The following is a 23330-nucleotide window of genomic DNA, read 5'->3' on the forward strand; positions in this document are numbered from 1 at the left end:
ATACAATACATACATAATTAAAACATATATGTGTAGGTTTTTTTCCACAGCTCCTGTCTCATAACTCCCATAGCTCCTGTTGTAGTCGTGTAATAATGTTGGGGAACTTCAGGCCTCAGAAGCAGGACTCAGAAAACAAAATCTCTCTCTTTCTCTGACCATCTCCTGCCCTCCTTTCACTTGCTAGAAATGGAACCCCCAGGAAGGAAGATGATTAGGTATAAATGAAAAGAATCAGAGTAAAGAAAAAGGCAACCTACAAAAGAAAATATTAGGAATCATGTGTACATGAACTTAACATGTTTGTGTTTTATATAAAGAGCATAAAATGAACAGAAGTGAAACATGGGTATAGTCTCACAATATTTCTTTTATCCTTGATTACACACACACACACACACCCCTCTATAACAATGTCCTTACTTTTATACATTTACCTCGGAAGTGTAAGGACATTTGTCATATAAACCCAAACTGTTAAGGTATTAGTGAGAAACTTAGAGGAGAAAAAGGAAATTATATGCACTGCAGTTACTGAGGCAATGAAACAAGAAAATAAGATGCAATTGGTCAATTATTAGGGGACAAAAAGATTGTCCTTCAAAAACTGATCATTCCATAGAAAGATGTGAGAACAGTGAAAACCTAAAATATACAAATTTGGGTAACTGTATGGTTGCTGTGAGAGGGGGAAAGAAAGCCAAACTAAGAGTAAGGGAATACCATCAAAACAAAAGCACAGCAGTGTTTTTTTTTAACAAAGAAAGAAATCTTAGAAGAAACATTATCATCAACAAAAATAATGGAAGATGAAGTAGTCATAAAATAGAAATTAATGAAAGTAAGGTCCTTAAGCAGAAAACTCCCTTAAATATAAATTCTTGTTGAAAAATCAGTTTTGTATAAGGTAATCTGTTATTTCCTGCCTCAATAGTTACATTTGAATATCACATATTTCAACAGCTTTGAGTGCTTTGAGATTTATAATCAGTTCCTTAGGATCACCACTTTATACCATCTTTCTTATTGAATGGACGGAAATATAAAATGTGTATGGGAACAGGATGAGTTTATAGAGACCTAATTCATCCTGAACGATGTTTTTGGAATAAATTCCTGATATAATTTTTATTTTCCTTGTATTGGATTCTTTTTCATTTAAAAAATCCACTTACAAAAGCATTCCAATGAAGTGGTTAATCAATGATTTGAAATAAAAATAAAAATCTAGAGATCAGGTATGTAGCTCACGCCTGTAATCCCAGCATTTTGAGAGGCCAAGGAGGCCGGATCACTTGAGGTCAGGAGTTTGAGACCAGCTTGGCCAACATGGTGAAACCCCATCTCTACTAAAAATACAAACATTAGCCAGGTGCGATGATGGGCACCTGTAGTCCCAGCTGCTTGGGAGGCTGAGGTGGGAGAATTGCTTGAACCTGGGAGATGGAGGTTGTAGTAAGCCAAGATCATGCCACTGTACCCCAGCCTGGGTGGTAGTACAAGACTCTGTCTCAAAAATAAATAAATAAATAAAACTTTCAGAGGTGAAGCAATTTGGTACTATGCTATAAAATCATCAAAAGATGCATTTATAAATAGGAGAGAGGAAAGGAAATAGAATTAGTGAGGATGGGGTGTTAGAAGCAGTTGAATAAATATTTTAGCTTGAGTCATTCTTTAGTGAATGATGGTGAAAGCAATAGTAGCCAACCAAGGCTAAGATGCAGGAGCATCGTAATTAGTCTACTCGAGAGTCAAAGAACATAAATAACAGCACTGCAGGTGCTTATGCTAGGTGCATTCTAGAAGTCAACACAGAGCATCAAATGCTAGATAGACACAAGAATGTTGAGCTCTTTGCATCTTGCTCTTGTAATTCAAGAATAGTTTGATATTTGGAGTACATTAAAAAATATGTAGTGTTGTAAAAAAAAAAACACTCTGGTGTATGAAAATGGAAAATTCGCTCTAAAAAAAACTGTATACACACAAGTCATTAAAACGAGACCGAAATATGAGTGAAAATGCATAGACTGCACTCTCAAAATGGGATAGATGTTTCAAAATCTGACTTTGTGACTCAGGACATCTCCTCTATGGGTTTCCTTCCACTTATTATTGTGAAATGATTTGGTGCAACATCCACTGTATTGATCCGGAAATCCTGCTCAAGAACAATTGGTTGATTCTTGCGTTTTGCCTTCCATCAAGTTGAGTCCCATAGCGCCTGTAAAGCTCCTGTCTCTCAGCTTCGCGCTTCCCTTCTGTGTTCTGCTTGCGATGACTGCACACATCCTTTGCCTGCTGGCTCCCTTTTGCACTCTGCCAATGAGGACCACTAGAGGAAAACCAGCAGGCAGGAAGAAGGGAGAGGGATCTGCCCCTTCTTGGAGCTTCTTGTTAGCTTCCTGTCTGTTTCCTGCCTCGCCAGCATTGCTTCCCACCCCACTGCCCAGCTCTCACCCCACGCCCCCGCGGCCGCACTTTACTGTGGATGCAGTAGTTTGCGGTTCTCCCCACCTTAAAAGAACCTGCCTCACTGGGCCCCTCCAGAGACACCAGCACTAGCCATTGGCATCTCATTCTCAGAAGTCTGGGTTTCTGCCCTGTGGAGTCCCATTTTGAAGGTTCCAAGTTTTAAACATTCCAACCTCTTCTCTTCATGACTTCAACCCTAGGGGAGGTTGCGGCTTCCTGCAGTTGCTGATTCAGTCCATAAATTATGATATCTTAGAGTTCTGTTTTCGCTTGTTAGTTACTCTTTTAGAATAACGGTCCTCTAAAGAGGCCTACATCCTAATCCCCCAAACCTGGGAATAGGTTATGTTATATGGCAAGAGGGACTCTGCAGGTGTGATTAAGTTAAGCACTGAGAGATGGGAAGATTACCCAGAATTATCTGCTTGGGCTCAGCGTAATCACAAGGGTCCTTATGAGAGGAGGGCAACAGGGCCAGAATCAGAGAAGGAGACGCGGCAAGGGAAGCCGGCTGGAGCGATGGGGTCCATGTCACAGGAAGTGCAGGTGGCCTCTAGAAGCTGGGAGAGGGAAGGAAATAGACTGTCCCCTAGGGCCTCCAGAAGGAACACAGTTCTGCCAGCACCTCGATTTAGCCCAGTGAAACGATTTCAGATACCTAACCTCTGGAACTGTAAAGTAATAGATTTGTGTTGTCTTAAGTCACTAAATTAGTGGTAATTGTTACAGCAGCAATAGGGAACTACCATTCACCCAGTTAATAATACTTTAGATCAAATTTTCCCTAATAACTGCTGTGGTTTGTTCTCCTGACTTGACCCTAATTGAGTCAAGTAGAATCTGCCTGTCTGATTCTATGTTATTTTTTTTAGAGACAAAGTCTTGCACTGTCAGTGAGTGCAGTGGCACCATCATCACTCACTGCAGCCTCGAATTTCTAGGCTCAAATGATCCTCCCACATCAGCCTCCCCAAGTAGCTGGGACTACAGGTGTGGGCCATGATGCAGGGCTAATTTTATTTTTTTTTTTTTGTACAGATGGGGTCTCACTATATTGCCCAGGCTGATCTGGAACTCCTGGCCTCAAGCAATCCTCCCACCTTGGCCTCCCAAAGTGTTGGAATTTCAGGCATGAGCCACTGCACCTGGCCTAATTCTGTATTATTAAAAGATCAAGTACTGCTCATTTATTTAATTTGAATTCTCAGGTCTCAAATATATTTTTCAAGGTTAACATTAGTTTGCAAGGACATACTTAGCATTGAATTTTTGTTTGTTTGTTTGTTTGAGACGGAGTTCTGCTCTTTCACCCAGGCTGGAGTGAAGCGGTGCAATCTCAGCTCACTGCAACCTCTGCCTCCCAGGTTCAAGCGATTCTCCTGCCTCAGCCTCCTGAGTAGCTGGAATTATAGGCACCCAGCACGACGCCTGGCTAATTTTTGTATTTTTAGTAGAGAAGAGGTTTCACCACATTGGCCAGGCTGGTCTCAAACTCCTGACCTCAGGTGATCCACCTGCCTTGGCCTCCCAAAGTGCTAGGATTACAGGCATAAGCCACTGCACCCGGCCAGCATTGAATTTTTTTAAAAGTAGTTTTCCTACTTGTAAAAATGGTCCTTTTACCTTGTAGAATGTAAAATTAAAATATATGCACTAAATTAGAAATTAAAGCAAAGGGCACTTACATATCAGGTTGTAAAGTTGTCATGGTGATCAGGAAGAGCTGATGTCAGATCCGTGGCACTGATGATGGGCCTTGTGTGGGAAGCCAGGCAGGATGGCCTGGACCAGCTGGAGCTGGGAGTCTGGCTAATGACAAAATGAGTGAATGTTATTTATCTGGGCATGAAGGCAGAAAGCCCAGGAAGGCTGGGACTTGGAGTCTAGTGCAAGGTCCAGGAATTTAGTGAATGTATGAAGTTGTAACTGTGTGTGGTGATTCAGGTGGTCGAGCTGAATCCAACATTTAAGAAATCCCCAATGGAATAGAAGCAAGGCTGCCATCATGGTTTTTAGTAGGCAGAGTTCATTGTCCAGGGACATCTTCCAAGGCAGTAATGAACAAATGTGTCCACAAAAGGGTTGCCAGAGTAGGAATTTTGACCTCCGCTCTCAAGGCAGATGCACGAATAGACGTACAGTAGGTCCTCCTTATCCATGGGAGATACCATCCGAGTCCCCCCGTGGATGCCTGAAACCATGGATAGTACCAAGTCCTAGATATATTGTTTTTTTCTTATGTATACACACCTATCATAAAGTTTAATTTATAAATTAGGCACAGTAGGAGATTATAATAACAATAATAAAAAATAGAGAAATTACCATAATATGCTGTAATTAAAGTTATGTGAATGTGGTTTCTCTCTCTCTCTCCTCTCTCTCTCTCCGAATACTGTAATATTTGTAGACCGCAGTTGGCCATAGGTAATCGAAACCATGGAAAACAAAACTGTGAATAAGGGGGACAACTGTATTATTTACTCTGATTTCTGTATTCAGGATGAAGCTTTTTTTTTTTTTTTTTAACGCAGGCAAATGAGCACTGGTAGCAGACAGATTCCACTAATAACAAAAGTGAGGGGCTGTGCATTTTAGGAGGTTCTGATTGCGTTACATTGTGCAAAGCTCAGCACACAGACTTAGCAATAGTTCTTTTATTGCCATTGGAAGAAGATGGCTCAGAATCATCCTAGTGAAGCCTCCAGCTCATGGTAAAGAGGACCACGTAGCAAGTGCCCTGAATTGATGTACTCTTAGAGGTAAATTCCACAGTCATGTGCGCAGCTTTCTTTTCAATATGGGTGAACACTTCATACGCTGAAATCACATTTTCTGCCTTCCCTCGAGTATTGTGGTTCGTTGGTATATTGGGGCCATGTCAAGGACCTAAATGGCTGGGCCTGTGTCTTTGGCTAAGTACAGTGGATGGTGTCAAGAACTGTAAAGACGCTAGGAATTTTTCCTACTTGCAAGTTACCTTGCCACAGTTTCGTGGGTGCTGGTGGAACCTATGACATATGTCATATGTGAAGATGTCAGAGACTCGGGATTTCATTACTCACAGCAAAAGCAGTAGGCTGAGTAACGTTTTTTACGCCAAGTCCTGGAGCCCCGGTACCCATAGGGCAGCACAAACAGAGGCAGGTGACAAGCGGACGTGCAGTGAATAGCATTACTGGAGGAGAATTCTGAATTTAGGAAACTTGAATTATAACAGGCCAGCTTGATCTTCGCCCTCAGGGAACCCTAACATTTGATGGCCAGGTTACGTCTATGTGACACTAAAGCAGCCGATCAGCCAAATTAGTTTAATCAATGTAGTAAAAAAAATTAATTGAATGAGTCATCAAAGCCTATGTAGAATGGGGCTTGCCCACCTAGAACATAACTAAAACACATGCTAGCCCACCTAGCAACTCCAGGAGTCTGGTATGAATGAATTAAATACACACACTTTGAATGGCATCTCCCCAGTGCCTGGTTCCTCCTTCCCAGGAATCCTGCTTTCCTACACACCCCCAACTCTCCCTTTTCTCCTCCTGTGACAGTTAATTTTAGGTGTCCACTTGACTGGGCTAAGGGATGCCCAGTTAGCTGGCAAAACATTTATTTCTCTGAGAGTGTCTGTGACAGTGTTTCTGGAAGAAATCAGCATTTGAATCAGTGGACTGAGTAAAGAAGATCCCCCTCACCAATGCGGGTGGGCATCACCATTCCATTGCAGGCTCGAATCGAATGCAAAAGTGGAGGAAAGGCAAATTTGCTCCCTGCTGAAGCTGGAACATCCATCTTCTCTTATCCTTGGACATCAGCACTGCTTGTCCTTAAGCCTTTGGACTTGGACTGGGACTTCTATCACTGAGACAGAACCACACCACTGGCTTTCCTGGGCTTTGAGCTTGCAGACTACAGATCATAAGCCTTCTTGGCCCCCATAATCACAGGAGCGAATCCCTTATACTAAATCTCTTTTATCTATCTATCATCTATCTATCTATCTATCTATCTATCTATCTATCTATCTATCTATCATCTATCTATCTATCATCTATCTACCTATCAATTATCTATCTATCTATCTATCTATCTATCTATCTATCTATCATCTCCAATCATTTCTGGATGAAATGTTTCATTTAGAAGAAAACTGACTAATACACCTCTCCACTCTGCTAAGAATTTATTCTTCATGTCTGTAATTCACAGCATTTAGATGAAGTTTGCTGCTTAACATGAAACTAACCTTGAGGATTTCTCCCACATGTTAGTAATTGTACTTTTGGTACCTAGTGATTAGGGAAAAAAAGCAAAAACAATCAAAAGTTGCAATGAATTCGGTAACATTTTCAAATGAATTTGTATTTTATTAATCATAATGATTTTTTATCTATATTGGAAAAAAGACTAGTTATTATCTATTTAGCCATATAACTATAACCTACCAAGAGTTTTGCTTCCATTTAGTGTCTATCACACCAATTAGGGAACTGTTAAAGACCAAACACCTTTTGGAACACAAGAGAAGAAAACAACCATTCTGGGACAGCAGGAGCCAGTGTTAGTATTTTGATAGCAGGGTCCTTGGCCTACATTAAAGAATAGTTTCAACCCAGAGCTGCAGGGAAAGGTTCATGCTGAGTTGAGAAGAAGGGCTGCTTAGAGACCAATGCTGTCCCACTATGTTTCTATTGTTTGTTCTATTCTATTTCTCCCATTAGATTGTAGGCAGAGAAAGGGTAGGGGTCATACCTGTTGTATTTCCAAGCCCTCGCACAGTTACTAATACCTGGTGAGTGTCAACAGTTATTATTTTGGATAAACGAATGAATCATAAATCTAGTCTTATACTACTGAGGCTTAGTATAGTCCTAATGATCTCTTACCAATGCCATTGGTCAAATTGGTGACTTCTTGCGATGGCTGCATCCTGTTCTCAGCCCCTACTCACAGAAAGAAATAAATGAAGGTATGTCTTACTCCCTCTGAAAATCTTCTAACTCTGGATATAGGCAGGATAATGCCTTGGTCCCAAGGTTGATGTTACTGACAGAAATTATATTGTTATGTAGAATAATAATAAACCCTACTGAAAATAACTCTATGGCTATTGCCTGTAAGATAAAGTCTAAACTCCTTGGTCTAATAGAGGCCTGATAAACCAGTCATCGCCTTACCCTCTGGTCTTCTTGGCCATTCTCTCCTTCCCTGGCCTTCTCCTGGCCTCCAGCTAAGACAAGCGGCTCGCTGTTTTCAAACAGGCCACCCTCTTTACCCCTCTCCACCGTGGCATTCGTCACGGTCCTTCAGAATTGCGTCCGTGCAGCCAGAGGCCACCTCCCGTTTTCAGTTCCCACATCACCCCATCTATGTCGCGGAACAGCTTTTGCAGACTCTGAATTGACTGCAATCGTGTTGAAGCCAAGAGATTGTATTTGCTTATGTTTATATCTCCAAGCTGCCGTACAATAGGTGCTTGATAAATGTTTATTTCAGGAACAAACTTATACATTTATAAACTTTCCACTGTCAGAGGAGAATTCAGATAAAACTTCTAATTGTAGAGAAGTGCCATCGTGACCTCCCTTGGATGTTTGCTTTACATTTTGCTCCCTTTGTGCCTAATGCCTGGAAACATGCCCTCATATTCAAAGGCCTTTAAACAGTAAGGAACACCCTTCCTTTTCACTTGCCTCAATACTTAATTGGCATTTTATCATCTTCTTTCTAACTTTCCAGCTGCACTGATTTCACTTTTCCATCAAGACCGTTTTGTGAAAATAAGGAAATATTCCCTCCATGGACTCCTCCAAGGATGACAATGACTATCCAAGGGTCAGATTTGCAACTGCACAGGCCAGCTACCTTTTCCCTAAGGGAGATTTGATCTCCATGATGACCTCTGAGTTTGATGTCACTAAAGGAGCCATCAGTTTCCCTTGTACTGTTTTACTGAAACTGTTAACAGGAACACGCACATTCTCAGAATCCTAGTATCTATTTAGATCGCAATGGAATAGAGTATCTGACTGTCTGATGTTCGCTGTAGTTGGTGGTAGCATCCATCATTGCAAAGAGAGGGAAAAAACATAGAAATACACACAAAAGAAAATAAAATGTACTATGGAATGTTTTTATGCCAATAAATGTAGCTCTAACTTGTGATTTTTTATGACTTCAGAGGTTTCTATTTTATAACTTTATAACAACCCAATCCAAACTACATTCTTGGACATTTAATTTTCTCATGCTATACACATCTTTTGTAGATGGTTTTGAACTCTAGGCTGATCAAGAAAGTTAACACAACAACAAAACGGAATCCGGTGCCTCCTCTTTTATCCAGGGTGCCTGATAACAGTGATTGATTGTGTTCAACTGGCCTCCACCAAGTGGTCTTAAAGCCAAGAGCCTGGGTGGTCACACAGCAAGGCACTGGCCAGGCTGAGAAACCTGAGCTTTGTGTCCAACTCTGCATCTTGCTCTGAAACCGTGGTCTTTCTTAAGACATCAGTGGTGTCTCAAGCCTGAGGAAATAGATCTCCTTTAAGCAGAGTTCGCCTTGTGATGAAAGATCTTGGCTAATGGAAATTTGCTGGAGTAAAAAGAATCTGTAGAAATCAGAATGTGAGGTTGCCAATTTCATGAAAAGCAGTTCCAAAAGCAAGCAGCCCTTTGATATATGGGCCAAAGAGCAGTCAAGAGCCTAATCTTCCAACATCCCCTCTGACAATTTGGTATAAAATGTAACTCTGAAATGATTAAAAGAGTTCTTTTGTAGTGCCTGCAGTTTTGGTGTGCTCTATTCTTGCTATCTCCTTATTATCTCTTTTATCGATGTGAAATATGTGAGCATCTTTTCAAAGTAATTTCAGTACTTTCAAACTTTTCGGTTTTACCACAGTCTATATTCTGCCCCACGGCTCAGCTAGGTCAGAAAGCTTTTCAGGTTTTTAGAGAATTACAGATGGGAGTTTATCATGGCTATAAAATCAAAAATAATATTTGGTATCACAGTGAATAATGTGCTTGGGTTTTCTCTATAAAAACATAAATTATTATATTGCATATGGCCATGTGTTTCTTTAAAAAGGGAAGAAAATATCTACTTCCAATTCAGGCAGGATTTTGAAGGGGACTGTAGGACTGTGTCATTCTGAGGGTGCTTTTTGGAATTTAAGTGCTTATATAGGGAATGAGGGCGAAATGCTGGTGAAATTCAGAAGCTAAACCTATTAAATTGTGGGGAAAATCTGGCAAGTATTCAAGCCATAACAACCAAGCAGGGACAGTCCCTTCAGGGGACAGGACAGGACCTGCATTTTAGAGGCAGGAAGGACCTTAGAATATGCCTGGCACAGCCCCTCATAGCAGAATAACACAGCCCACAGGACATGCACCCGACACCCAGCTGGGCCATCCTTCCTCCACCTGCCCGGGGGGCCTCATTCCCCTCTCAGCTGCTCCTCTCTGGGAGCAGGAAGAATTCTAGATACAGACTGCAATATATTTCCAGATGGAAAATATGGTGTCTGGGATTTCCAGGCAGTTGGGGGACATTGGTGGAGATATAGATGAAACAAAATTAGTCATGAGTTGATAATTATTAAAGATGATAATGGAGCCAGGCGCGGTGGCTCACGCCTATAATCCCAGCACTTTGGGAGGCCGAGGAGGGCGGATCATGAGGTCAGGAATTCAAGACCAGCCTGGCCAATATGGTGAAGCCCCATCTTTATTAAAAATACAAAAAAAAAAAAATTAGCTGTGTTTGGTGTTGCACGCTCATAGTCCCAGCTACTCGAGAGGCTAAGGTGAAGAATTGCTTGAACCCAGGAGGCGGAGGTTGCGGTGAGCCAAGATCGCACCACTGCACTCCAGCCCGGGTGACAGAGAAAAAAAAAAAGGTTGATATTGGATACATGGAGGTTATTATACTATTCTTTCTACTTTCACATATGTTTGAACATTTTTGTAATAAAACATTAAAAAAAATTTTTTAAGAGCACGGTCTTGCTCTGTCACCCAGGCTGGAATGCAGTGGAATGTGATCATAGCTCACTGCAGCCTCGAATTCTTGGGCACAAGCAATCCTCCCAAGTAGCTGGGACTACAGGCATGCACCACCACACCCAGCTAATTTTTACATTTTTCTGTAGAGATGGGGTCTGGTTATGTTGACCAGGCTGGTCTTGAACCCCTGGCCTCAAGTTATCCTCCTGCCTTGGCCTCTCAAAGCACCAGTAGTACAGGTGTGAGCCACTGTACCCAGCCCATAAAACATTCTTTACAAACTGTGAGACAGAAAAAAAAAGGAAGAAAGAAAGAAAGAGAAAGGACGGAAGGAAGGAAGGAAGAGAAAGAGAAAACGATGCTCTGTAAAAATCAGTGAGAAGAGCTAGGAATGCCCTACAGATCACTGGTCTGGTGTCCTGTACATGACTTTCGGTACTATGATTAACAGAGGCAATGATCACAACAATAACATGTGAAGAGACTGGCAGAGAGAAACTGGGTAGATAGGAAGTGCAGTCCAGGAACCTACCCTTGTAACAAGCACTTCAGATGACTTAGATACAGGTGGCATATGGACCACAGTTCGAGAAATGCTTCAATAATGAGTTAAATGATGTAGCTTCATTTTTAGCACAGCAGTATGTGGGCAAAAAAAAAAGGAGTTCCTGGCACAGAGTTCCCTAAACCCTTGGCATTGCCTAAGTGATGGGAGTCTTTTTTTTTTTTTTTTTTTTTTGAGACAGAGTCTGGCTCTGTCACCCAGGCTGGAGTGCAATGGCGTGGTCTCGGCTCACGGCAACTTCTGCCTCCTGGGTTCAAGTGATTCTCCTGTTTCAGCCTCCCAAGTAGCTGGGATTACAGGTGCCCACCACCATGCCTGGCTAATTTTTTGTATTTTTTGTAGAGACAACATTTCACCATGTTGGCCAGGCTGGTCTTGAACTCCCGACCTCAGGTAACCCACCTGCCTCAGCCTCCCAAAGTGCTGGGATGACAAGTGTGAGCCACCTTGTGCAGCCAAATTATTAATATTTAATACCAAGACAATAGATGTAGCTTGGAACTGTTCTAGATAAACCAGTCCCCATGGTCACTCTACGTAGAGGGGGTAAGGGATAGGGCTTGGGGACTAGAGTAGCTGGGGAATTCCCAAAGTGCATCTTGTTGTATTGCTTTGACTTTGGAATAATGCACGTGTATTACCTATTGGGAACAATAGGAAATTTAGAAAATGCTGGGAGGACCATAGTCAATGTAAAATTTGTTGCTGGACTTTAATGGTCCCTCACGGTGGATGAGCATTTAATGGTATCTGAATTCCCTATTGACAGTGCTTGAAGACAAAACTGGAGCATGCATCACTACGCATCTACCTTCTCACAGGTGAATTTTCTAATTAAGAGCTGAGGATATTCAACCTTTACTTATTCATCCATCCATTCAGCCATTCATTTGACTTTCAGCAAATATTAATGGGGCGCTACGCTAAGCACTGGGGACTCTCTGGTGCTCAGGATACATCAGTGCCTCCCCATGGAGCTCTTGGTCTCATGGAGGGTACAGACAAGTACACAGGATGTCAGAACAGATGGAAAAGTGCAGTCACCAGGGAAGTAGTAGCCGTGCTCTGGGCACTGCGTTTCCCTCAGGGGATCACTGGCCAGTTGAATGAATGAGCAAATGGATGAATGAATGCAATGAAATAAAATGACTGCTTACATTCCTTCCAAATCTGCAATTCACTTGTGTAACATACAGGGTTTCCAATATTTTGGAGAAACAAGAATAGGATTAAACTCAAATTGTTCTGCTTGGTTGCAGAGAGGGCTTGCTTCACCATTTTGCATATGTGAAGCACATTTTCTCTAGGAGAAGGTGTAGGTGTGAGGCAGGCATGGCATCATGAAGAGAGATGGGGCCTAATAGAAAAAAAATCAGCTTATTTCTTTTGAAAAAGTCTTCATAGTTTATAAGGCAGGGGGATTTTTTTTTTTTTTTTTAGGCTGAGTCTCTCTCTGTCGCCCGGGCTGGAGTGCAGTGGCGAGATCTCAGCTCACTGCAACCTCCGCCAGCCGGGTTCAAGCGATTCTTCTGCCTCAGCCTCCCGAGTAGCTAGGACTACAGGTGCATGCCGCTACACCCAGTTAATTTTTGCATTTTTAGTAGAGACAGAGCTTCAGCATGTTGGCCAGGCTGGTCTCAAACTCCTGATCCTAAGTGATCCATCTGCCTCTGCCTCCCAAAGTGCTGGGATCACAGGCAGTGGTGAGCCACCGCCCCTGGCCAGCAGGGGAAAAAATTAATCCAATAGCAGAAGTCCTATTAAGAACAGAAGTACCATTTAGGAAAATACTTTGATGCTATAAAATTTCAGTTACACAGGAAGAATAATTCAGGAGGTCCATCGTACAACATGATGAATACAGTAAGAAGAAAGAGGGGGTAAGGAGGTAATGATATAAAATAGTCCAGAGCTCTGCGTTCTAGTCCCACTCTTCCACTGGCTTACTGTGAGACTTTAGGGATGGAAATGAGCCTCTCTAAACTTTTTTTTTTTTTTTTAAATTTTTGAGATGGGGTCTTGCTCTGTCACCCAGGTTGGAGTTGAGTGGTGCAATCATGAATTACTGCAGTCTTGACCTCCCAGGCTCAAGCGATCCTCCCGCCTCAGTCTTCCAAGTACCTGGGATTACAGGCATGCACCACCACTCCTGGCTAATTTTTAAATTTTTTTGTAGAGACAGGGTCTTGCTATGTTGCCCAGGCTGGTCTTGAACTCCTGGGCTCTAGTGATCCTCCTGCCTCAGCCTCCCAAAGTGCTGGGATTACAGGCGTGAGCCACCGTGCCCGGCCTATACTTTAGAAAATATAAACTAATGGTGTTTGGCAAGTTGTTGTCTGTGGCTCCTCTTAGATGCCTAATTCTTTGTTCTACTTGTGGATTTTTTTTTCCCGGTATCTCCCTCTCCTTTGGAAGCAGACATTTAATTTCCCATCTCAGGGCCGTGGCGCGTGCCATTGCCTCCACGTGGCCTGGCCTTGCTCTCCATCTTCCCGCAGCCAGCTCCTCCTCACCTTGCAGGTCTCAGCCTTGCCTTTCACAGAAGTCTCTATCAAAGCTGGTCGCTCTATCAGAGTTCAGTGCCCTTGTTATTTTCTGTTTCATTCACAGTTCTTATTGTATTTTCCAGCTTTTCATCTGTAATTATAAACTTAGTAAAGCAAGTTTAGTGAAGCAAATGTCCAGTGTCTAGCACCTGGAAAATAGTAAGTTCCCATAATGATTTGTTGAATGAATCAATGAAAAATCCTTCCATTTGCTCATATTCTAATTTCCTGAATGGATTGGAAGGTTGCATAGATAACCTCAAAGGTCCCTGCTTCCAGCTTAAACCATAGCTGTATCTTGCCCAGATTAAGCTGGCACCATCTCCTCGAATCCAATCACCCCTACTTTGCCAGGAGGGGAGCACTCACATTTGGGCTGCTGCAACGCTTAGGTGATTGCAGATTGTGGGGACAGATATTGGAGGCAGTTAATTGTTTCCAAATCTGAGTATTTCAGAGATGTAGCTCCCACAGGACACTAGAGTTTCTCTCTGGATATAATTTTTGCCAAACCAATAATTATAGCAGTTTATGCAACTGACATATAATTCCGCCAGGACTGAAGTGGCAGAGTTGACAAGAAGCTCACCAATTGTGTATGATTTGGGGCCCGTCTGCATAGATCTATTCTCTAAGAGATCAAAAATGTCTTTCTTTGGGCCTCTTCCTTTTTGTGATTTTTTTTTCCACTTCGGCTTTTGAATTGGACGTAACAGGCTGCAGCTAGCTTAATTTTGTCGTTGCCACTCAGGGCCTGTCACCCTCCTGAAGCACTGACTTCATCTTCCACTCACTTTATCAATGACATCCACCCAGGCTAGAAATAAATGAGGAAACACCAGTCAAGGGGAATATGAAAAATTTGTAAATTGCAGAATTGGGCTCTGCAAATTAATCATAATTTGGAAAATGTTTTCATGGTCACTGTTCATCAGGTATTGTCTCCTCTTGCCTTCTGCAGATGTCCAGGCCTCTTAGCATGCCATAGAACCATGAAACAACACCCACTCCAAAAACTCACTTTGCAAGTGACGGCAGAGAGATCCCAATGGTGGAGTGATTTGCCAACACAACAGGGCATGGCCATGGCCAAGGTGGGAGCCAGAAAACCTTGCCCGCCCTGCTAGCCATCCTTAGCTGCTCCACCCTTCCCCAGCGGGCCCATGTCCTGCCATATGTACCCCAGTTCACCTCCACATCCCATCCGTCGGCATCAGTGCAACGTGAGGTCTGGGTTTCTCTTTTCTACCCAAGTCAGGCTGACTACCTTGTGAAGAGGAAGTTTCCCATCTGTGTTAGTTTCCTAGGGCCACTGTAACCGAGAACCATGAACTGGAGGCTTGAACAACAGAAGTTTTTGTCTCTCATTCCTGGAGGCTGGAAGTCCAGGATAGTTCAGGTGTGGGCAGGATGCGTTGATTCCTCCCCAGAGCTATGAGGAAGAGCCTGCTCCATGCTGCTTGCAGCTTCTAGTGGCCCCAGGAATTCCATGGCTGCAGTCACAGAGCTCCAGCCTCCGCCTGCATCTTCCCCAGTCGCCTCGTCCCTGTGTGTGTCTTCACCTCAGCTTCCCTCTGTGCATGTCTGCCTGTGTCCATGTTGCCTCTTTTCATAAGGACACCAGTCACATTGGATTAGGGCTCACCCTAATGACCTCATTTTAACTTGATGGCCTCTGTAAAGAGCCCATTTCCAAATAAGGTCACATTCTGAGGTACTGGGGGCTAGGACTTCATATCTTTTGGGGTGAACATAATGTAACCGATAGTATCATCTGAAACCCTTTCTCTGTCAACCGATCTGCAAAACCCCCACCTGACAGGGAGAAGATCGATAATGAAATGCAGCCAAGGGGAGGCTTCCTAAACCGAGGTGGAGTTTAAAGAACTGAGCAGATAGGGGCCGGGCGCAGTGGCTCACGCCTGTAATCCCAGCACTTTCGGAGGCCGAGGCGGGTGGATTGCCTGAGGTCTGGAGTTCGAGACCAGCCTGACCAACAGAGAGAAACCCCATCTCTACTAAAAATACAAAAATTAGCCAGGCGTGGAGGTGCATGCCTGTAATTCCAGCTACTCGAAAGGCTGAGGCAGTAGAATTGCTTGAACCTGGGAGGCAGAAGTTGCAGTGAGCCGAGATCCTGCCATTGCACTCCAGCCTGGGCAACAAGAGCAAAAAACTCCGTCTCAAAAACAAACAAACAAACAAAACCCTGAGCAGACAGTAACTTAAATTTAAAAGTAGTATAGTATGATTGTTATTATTGTTGTTCTTGTTATTTACTTTAAACATTCTCCTTAACCAAGTTCTCTCTCATTCACTTATTAATTCATTGCAGATTGATTGCATGCTTACTATATGTAGGCACTATTCTAGGAGCCAGATACATCAGCAAGCAAAGCAGACAAAAGATCTGATCCTCATGGAGCTACATCCTAGTTATGGAAGATCGACATATATTAAATATGTACTTAAGTCAGATTATAATAAATACTATGAAGAAAAAGCAAGGAAGGAAGGGTAAGAGTGCCAAGGGAGGAGAGTAACCCAGTTTTAGGCCAGGGGGTGAGAGAAGAGCTGACCGAAGACATGGCATTGGAGTAAAGACCTGGAGGACAGATGAGGAAGCTGTTGGGGGTACCTGGGGAAGTGCATTCCCAGCAGAGGAACAGCAATCATGAAGGCCCTGAGGTTGGCGCATGCCGAGAGCAGCTGAGGACCAGCAAGGAGGCCAGTATTGCTGGAGCAGAGGGAGCAAGTGGGGCAAGGGCAGCAGGAGGGAAGACTGGGGAGGTGCAGCATGGAGGTAGGTGCACAGACCATGGGCCTTGCAGGACATTGGAAGGATGTTGGCCTTTCGCTCTGAGAGAAATGGCAGCGAGGATGGGCTTTGAGTGAGGAAGCATGCCATGGTTTGGATATGGTTTGCTTGGCCGCACCAAGTCTCATGTTAAAATGTGATCCCCAGTGTTGGAGGTGCGGCCTGGTGGGAGGTGTTTGGTTCCTGGTGGGTGGGTCGCTCATGAATATCTTGGTGCTGTTCTCAAAGTAGTAAGTGAATTCTCACTCTGTTAGTTCATGCAAGAGCTGGTTGTTAAAAAGAGCGTGGCACCTCTTCTATTTCTGCTGTCTCACCATGTGACATGCTGGCCCCTCTTCTCCTCCCACCATGAGTGGAAGCTTCCTGAGACCCTCCCCAGAAGCAGATGTCAGTGACGTGCAGCCTGCAGAACCGTTAGCCAAATAAACCTCTTCTCTTTATAAATTACCCAATCTCAGGTATTTCTTTGTAGCAACACAAAATGGACTAAGACAGAGTGATATGATCTGACTTGCATTTTTAAAATAACGCCTTTGGCAGCTGCACTGAGAGCAGAGTCCAGGGCGCAAGGGTGGAAGCAGGGCAGTCAGCCCAAGAGCCGCAGTGATGAGCTGGGCAGGAGGAGCGGAGACTGGACCTTGGTGGACAGTGGGCGTGGGGAAAAGCGGTTGCATTCTAGAATCTAGGCACGCTGGGAAGGTAGAGCTCATCTTTTTTCGTAATAGATTAAACTCAGTTTATGAAAGAAAGGGAGGGGACAAGACTGACTCCAAGATTTTTGGCCTGGCGAGTGGGAGGATGCAGCGGCCATCAGTGCATCCCAAGATGTAAAAACCTGGGATTTGGAGCTCAGTTTAGAACCACTGAAGTTCAGGATGCTTATTAGACACCCATATGGAGATGCCAGAGTGCCTGTGAGTAGATTGTGCCTATAGGACAAAACAGCTGCTTGTTAGGCCCTCATGGCCCTGCATTCATCAGTCCCACCCAGTTACCCAGTGTGATTCCCCCACTTCTTCCCACTATGAACCGTGGCAGTTTTCCTCCCTCTCCCCACTTATTTGTGCCCCTATGACTTATCTGGTATTTTCCCTCTTTCTAAGAATGTCATCTCAACTCGTTTCTTCCTATCTGAATTCAAACTACCCCTGATTTTCTATTTTTCATGCGACAAACACTTACTCTGATCCAGACACTGCAGAGGCAGAAGTCCAGTGGGGGACTGTGGGCCCCTCGGCGCCTTTCTCAGCTGCCTTTAGCCACACTGCTCTCCTCTGACCTTGGCCCTGACTGAATCCTGGCTGTCTGGAGCCTCCTTCAGGACTTGGCTGCACACAGCTCTGAGTGTTACTTAACAATTTGGGGCAACTCCGCAACTGTCTAATGAAGATGTAAGCTGTCTGCATTGAGCACTTGGTCCATGTTCAGTGGCTCCTTGTGGGGCTGAAGTTGCAGCTCTGGTTTGCTTGTTTGATCTACAGAACCTTGCTTTCCAGGTGCACCTCCAGACCCAGCCCAAGCTTCTCTCACCTCCCCAGGGGTCTCATCTCTCCTGCACTGGTAAAGGAACAGGAGGGAGGAGGGGAGGGAAAGGAGGGAAGAAAGGGTGTAAGTGGTCAGTACTGGACTCTTGGCCTTGATCTAATGGGCTGTGGGCCTTTGGTTCTTCTGCTCTGGCTCATGGCCCTGTCCTCCAGATGCAGCTGATGTATAGCATTGCTCTGAGGAAGGTAGTGTGGTATCGTATAAGCAGCACGAGCTTTGCACTCGAGCCGATTTGGGCTTGAATGCTGACTCCACTACCTGGCAATATAAAGTAACTCATTTCACTCTATCAGTCTCATCTTACTGATCTCTAGAATGGCATACTCTTCAAGGATTTTGTAAGAATTAATACATATATATATAAAACAGATAGCACAGTGCCAGGCGTAGCAACCATGCCAGGGAAAAAATGCCACCTTCCCGGAAAAGGTCCACTGGGACCTTCTCTGGTTCCTGTGCTGGACCATGGTCATTTGAGCATGGCCAGTCCCTTGGCTCCAGGCTTTGGCCAATTCCAGAGGATCATGTCCAGCTTGAGATACCTGCCCCACAGTGGGGGGTAACTGATACGTCCCAGGGTCAATTAGGGATGAGAGAGTTTATATGGGGGAGTCACAAAGGAGCTATGGGAATTCCATGTGGAACCTCATTCTAGACTCTTGGCCTTGGTCTAACGGGCCGATCAACAGTGAGAACCTCTTTTCTTAGATCTTGAGCTTCAAAAAAGCTGTGTGTGTGTGTGTGTGTGTGTGTGTGTGTGTTTCAATCAAGAAATAAAAGCTTGGGGAAATGTTAGTGAAAAAGATAAAGATGCCTTTTCTATACTGACCCTTGAGCAATGCAAGACATGCCAGGAAGTTCACTGCTGATCAGGCCCTTGCAGTGGAGGAGTGGAGGTGTGGGGGTTGGGGCTGCAGTGCAGGCCAGATATGGGGAGGGTGGGGAGGCGGGGATGGGGAGGGGTGCTCTGTGAGAAAATCTGACCATTTTCCCAGCCTTTTCATTGTCTCTGTTTCCACTCACTCCAATTTAAGAGTCCAGCTCTCTTCTGGCCTTGTCCAGTTAGTTTTCTCACTGTCCTTGCCCCCATCTCCTGGCCTTAGCCCCTCTCATTGGCTCTCTCAAGGCTGCTCACCTCCCGCTTGGGTCCGTCTTGCCCCCTGGCCTGATCAGTCAAGCAGAAATGACTCCATCTGGAATTGGGCCTGGATTCTCAGCACTGCTCAGAGTTTCCTGTAACTGCTACCAAAGGCCTTAACCTTGCAGGTTTGGAATCCAGCATCTTAACCTTAATCTTGTACCTATTAATGGTACATGCTAATAATTATTCCTTGGGTAATTAGCACCTAATAAAACTTTCTTGAACAAATATAGTTGTGAGACAGAGTAGCAAATGTAAGAAGCTGCATTTTCTCAATTTGCTGGCCAGCATAATTTCACAAAGCCCCTGACCCTGTGGCGAGTGTAGCTCTCCGGAGGGATGCTTTGAAGACATGGCAGGGTAGAGCACACGGCTCCCACATCTCTTGCCTGGGTCACTGTATTCCAGAAAAGGTAAGCGACCCTGGTCTTTGCCCTTTCCTAGACATAAGACAACATCTGGTGTGGTTAATGATTATGCCTCTGTGACCCATAATCAGATGTACTCTTACATCCTCACCTTGATGTATTTCTGCTTTACTGTAACTTCTGAACAAGTTTGGTGTGATTTTGCGTAAACTATGAACTAAAACACTGCTTTGGAGAAGTCTGACCTCTCTGAAAGACTCCTCCCAGGCTGTAGTCCTCAGTCCGTAGTCCTGAGTCAGACTTCTGAACAAAACTAACTTTAATTCTTTAAAAGCTCGATTTTCTTTTCTTCAGTCAACATAATACCAGAGCCCCAACACTTCCTTTGAACTAAGCGGAAGCATGATTTGATCAGAAAGAACTTTTGAAAGGTACTTACTCCAACTTTCTTGCAACACACAATCTTCTCAATAAATATTTATTGAATAAATGAACATCTCAATACATTTGTGAATAAATAGGACACAGAAGTTTTTCCTACCAAATACATAAAGTTTCAGAGCGTGCACTGACACTTTGCATAATGGGGAACCTCATACATTTGGAAGCAGCCAACCCTGCTGCTGCACCTTTTTATTCTTTCAGGCTCTTTCTTAGGTTGGGCCAGCATGTTCTTGCTGATGAATGGCTTTTGAGGACACCTGCTCCTTCTTCTCTAGTAAAGCACTTCAGATATAGAGAGACAGTTGCCGTAGCCCCGTCTCCTCTTTTCCAAACCAGGATCTTGCTCTTGACTCATGATGTGTTGCAGCCCTTCATTTCCTGGCGGATGATATCCCTATCCATATATGGTCCTCAGAGGCAAACACAACTCCAGTGAGTTCTGCCCAGCACAAAGCCCATGGTGTCATTCGTGATCTTAAGTAGCTACCATGTTCATGGACAGGCAGCCTATGATTCTGAGAGTTTTTTTAGTAACCAACATTATACAGTTGGCACACAAAAGTAATCAGTCAACTCCAACATCTTTTTAAAAAATCAACTTTTCTCCCTTGATTAAAAAGCAATACATTGTGACTATTGAAGGCTTCATGGAAAATACAGTGAAAGTAAGGTCACTTATTATCAATCTGTTTGCTAATCCTGAGTTAATCACAGTTAACAGTTTCTTATATTTTCTTACCATCTTTTTTCTGCATATGTGTTTTCATATACTTAGTATCCTAAAGTGTATGCCACTTCGCATCTTGGTTTTGTTTTGCCTTTACTCCCTTCTAAAATGATTTTCACATAGATTGGCCCCACACTCAGTCAGAATCTCTGGGAAAGGATCCTAGTCATGTGATTTTTCTTTTTTCTTTTATTTTTTTTTAAATTCCCGGGGAAATTAAACTAAATTAGAAGGCATGAATATTTTTAAAATATGTTTCCCTGTTGATTCTACTGCACATCCAGGGGTGAAAATCATTAACAGAATCTTATGGGCATTTATTTGGTTTTGTTTATCATCTATTTAGTTAGCATTTGCTATTTGGTTGTAAGTATTTTTCCCGCATTTGCAGATCTGATCAGCATGCTTTCTGTGCATTACTCATTAAGTTGTCAGTTTGACCATGGCCAAAAACAGAGACCTAATGATCTCGCTCTGGCTAGCACACTGATATTAATCAACTCTGAGGAAATACTCATTCAGCAAGCTATGTTCTTAATTAGTTTTTCACCTCCCTCCTACAACAAGATCATGTGCAACTCTATAATATAGTATTTTCTACAGAAAAAAAGGAGTTAGTTGAATATGACTTGACCATGATCATTTCAGTGCCTGGACAATCAGCAGAATGCTAGCCTCTCTCTCTTGCTCTAAGAGAGTAAATGTGGGATTAGACACAGGTGAGCTATTGCTAGAAGAACCAGCCACCAAGCTCCTGAGGGACAGTGGGGTTGGTCACCAGCCTCAGTCCACACCTGCCTAATCAAGCTGGGTATTCATTCCTCGACTCAGCCAAGAATATCTGAATAGCCAAGAAAGAGGAAATGGGTGGTGGATGTAAATTATAGGAGAATAATTCTCTGCAATTCTTTCAATGCACTTGCAAAGATACAATTTCATTTACTTCTTATTCCTCTCTGGGATGTGTATTCCCCATGTTATAGATGAGGACATTGCCCAGAGCAGTGGGATAGCAGAGTCAACCAGGTTTTCTGACTGCAAGACTAGTATTCCTCCCCTCTCTATCTTGGCTCCCATACAAGTCTCAATCTCCCTCTTCCCTCCACGAGTCTAGTGGCAACTGCCTTACTGACTGAATTGCACATTGTACTCCCTACCTGACTTTTCAATAGGATGACTTATGTAACACCTTTTAAAAGCCCATTTTCCTGGTATTTATGAAGAACTGGGAGCTTGGCCATGGGCTATGACTTTCCTCTGCTTGAGTTATCCAATATGGGATTGCCAAATCTGGGTAAATACGACTGCTTTCCCCAAACTGGCAGGAGCGAGTCAGAACCTCACATCTCTTTACCCTTCCTTTTTTATAGGGTACAAGGGTGAAAAGTCTTAGCCTTGCAGAACTTCTAATAGATGAATATTTAATAGAAAAGAGCACTGGGCTAAAAGTCAGTGCAAAGTTCTGCCTGGTCAGCAGCCTTCACCTTTGTCCCTGCACCAATCCCCTTAACTATCCCAAATCTGCAGGCTCAACCCCCATCTCGCCTCTGGGACCACCCCTATCTATGGGCCTAGCGGGGTTGGCCCAACACTCAGACACCTTTTTCTGGACGCTGTGGTGTTTCTTTGCCCCCTCTCCCTTCATGAGCCCCATCTTTGACGTGATCATGAGGTTCCAGCCCTATTTCTTAAACCTGAATATCCATTTATGCCTCTTGCCAACAACTTCAGTCCCCGTGGGACTGAGCTTCTGACTTTTTTAGTGCTGGATACCCTCCCAGGGGTAAGAGGCCTGTTCCCAAAAATGGGGCCCAGTGCCTGCGGCCTGGATACTAAACACCTCAATCTCCGACGTCGCCTGCTCCCAGCTTCCTTTCCTGGGTTCCAACAGCAGTCGATTACATTGCCTCCTTCTGCAGCCACAACATTCAAAGATTTCATTCTGTTTCTCAGGCTGCACTGCTCTTGGCAAAGGCCTCTCCATGTGTTCCCCAGGTGCCTTATCTGAGTTCTGACCTACATAGTCTGACCCTCCCGAGGGATAACCAGGGAACCAGGGCATGCTAGCCATGTCCCAAGATGGGAGGGTACAGAGAACTGGTTCTAGGCCTGGCTCTTCTACCAATTGTCTGAGTGGCCTAGGACAAGTCACAGGGCCTCCTGAAGCCTCCTTACCCAACCTCAGAACAGGTCTCTATACCAAAGGGGGTAAGTGGGGGTGGTGGATGGACCTAGAAACATACTAGAACATCTGCAGTTTGAAGATTCTTTTAAAGTCATTTATGCAACGGGTAAGAGGGAAAGCCCTCTTTCTCTAAACATACACTTGCACACTCTTGACTTGTGTCGAATTCTGGTGTGTCTAACAGTGAACAAAGAAGCTTGGTTGCCACAGGCTGTCAGCCAAGACCCTCCCAGGGGAACTTCAGGCCCAGGAGAAGGGAAAGCAGCTCTGTGGAATGGGTGCTCACTACTCTCCCTGAGCCACGGCTCGCCTGAGACTCACCTTCAACATGGCACTCCCAGCAACCAGAATCAAAAGACCACAACACAAAACTTATTGCTGTCTTTCCCCAGAGCAAAGCCCACTGCGTAGAACCATTGACAGAGATATTAACTCAGGCGAAATTAGATGCACCCCAGAGGCAGCCAGGAAGGGGCAGGGCTGGTACCAAAGGACAAGGG

Source organism: Pan troglodytes, chromosome 3 (genome assembly GCF_028858775.2).
Source record: "Pan troglodytes isolate AG18354 chromosome 3, NHGRI_mPanTro3-v2.0_pri, whole genome shotgun sequence".
NCBI classification, from domain to species: Eukaryota; Metazoa; Chordata; class Mammalia; order Primates; family Hominidae; genus Pan; species Pan troglodytes.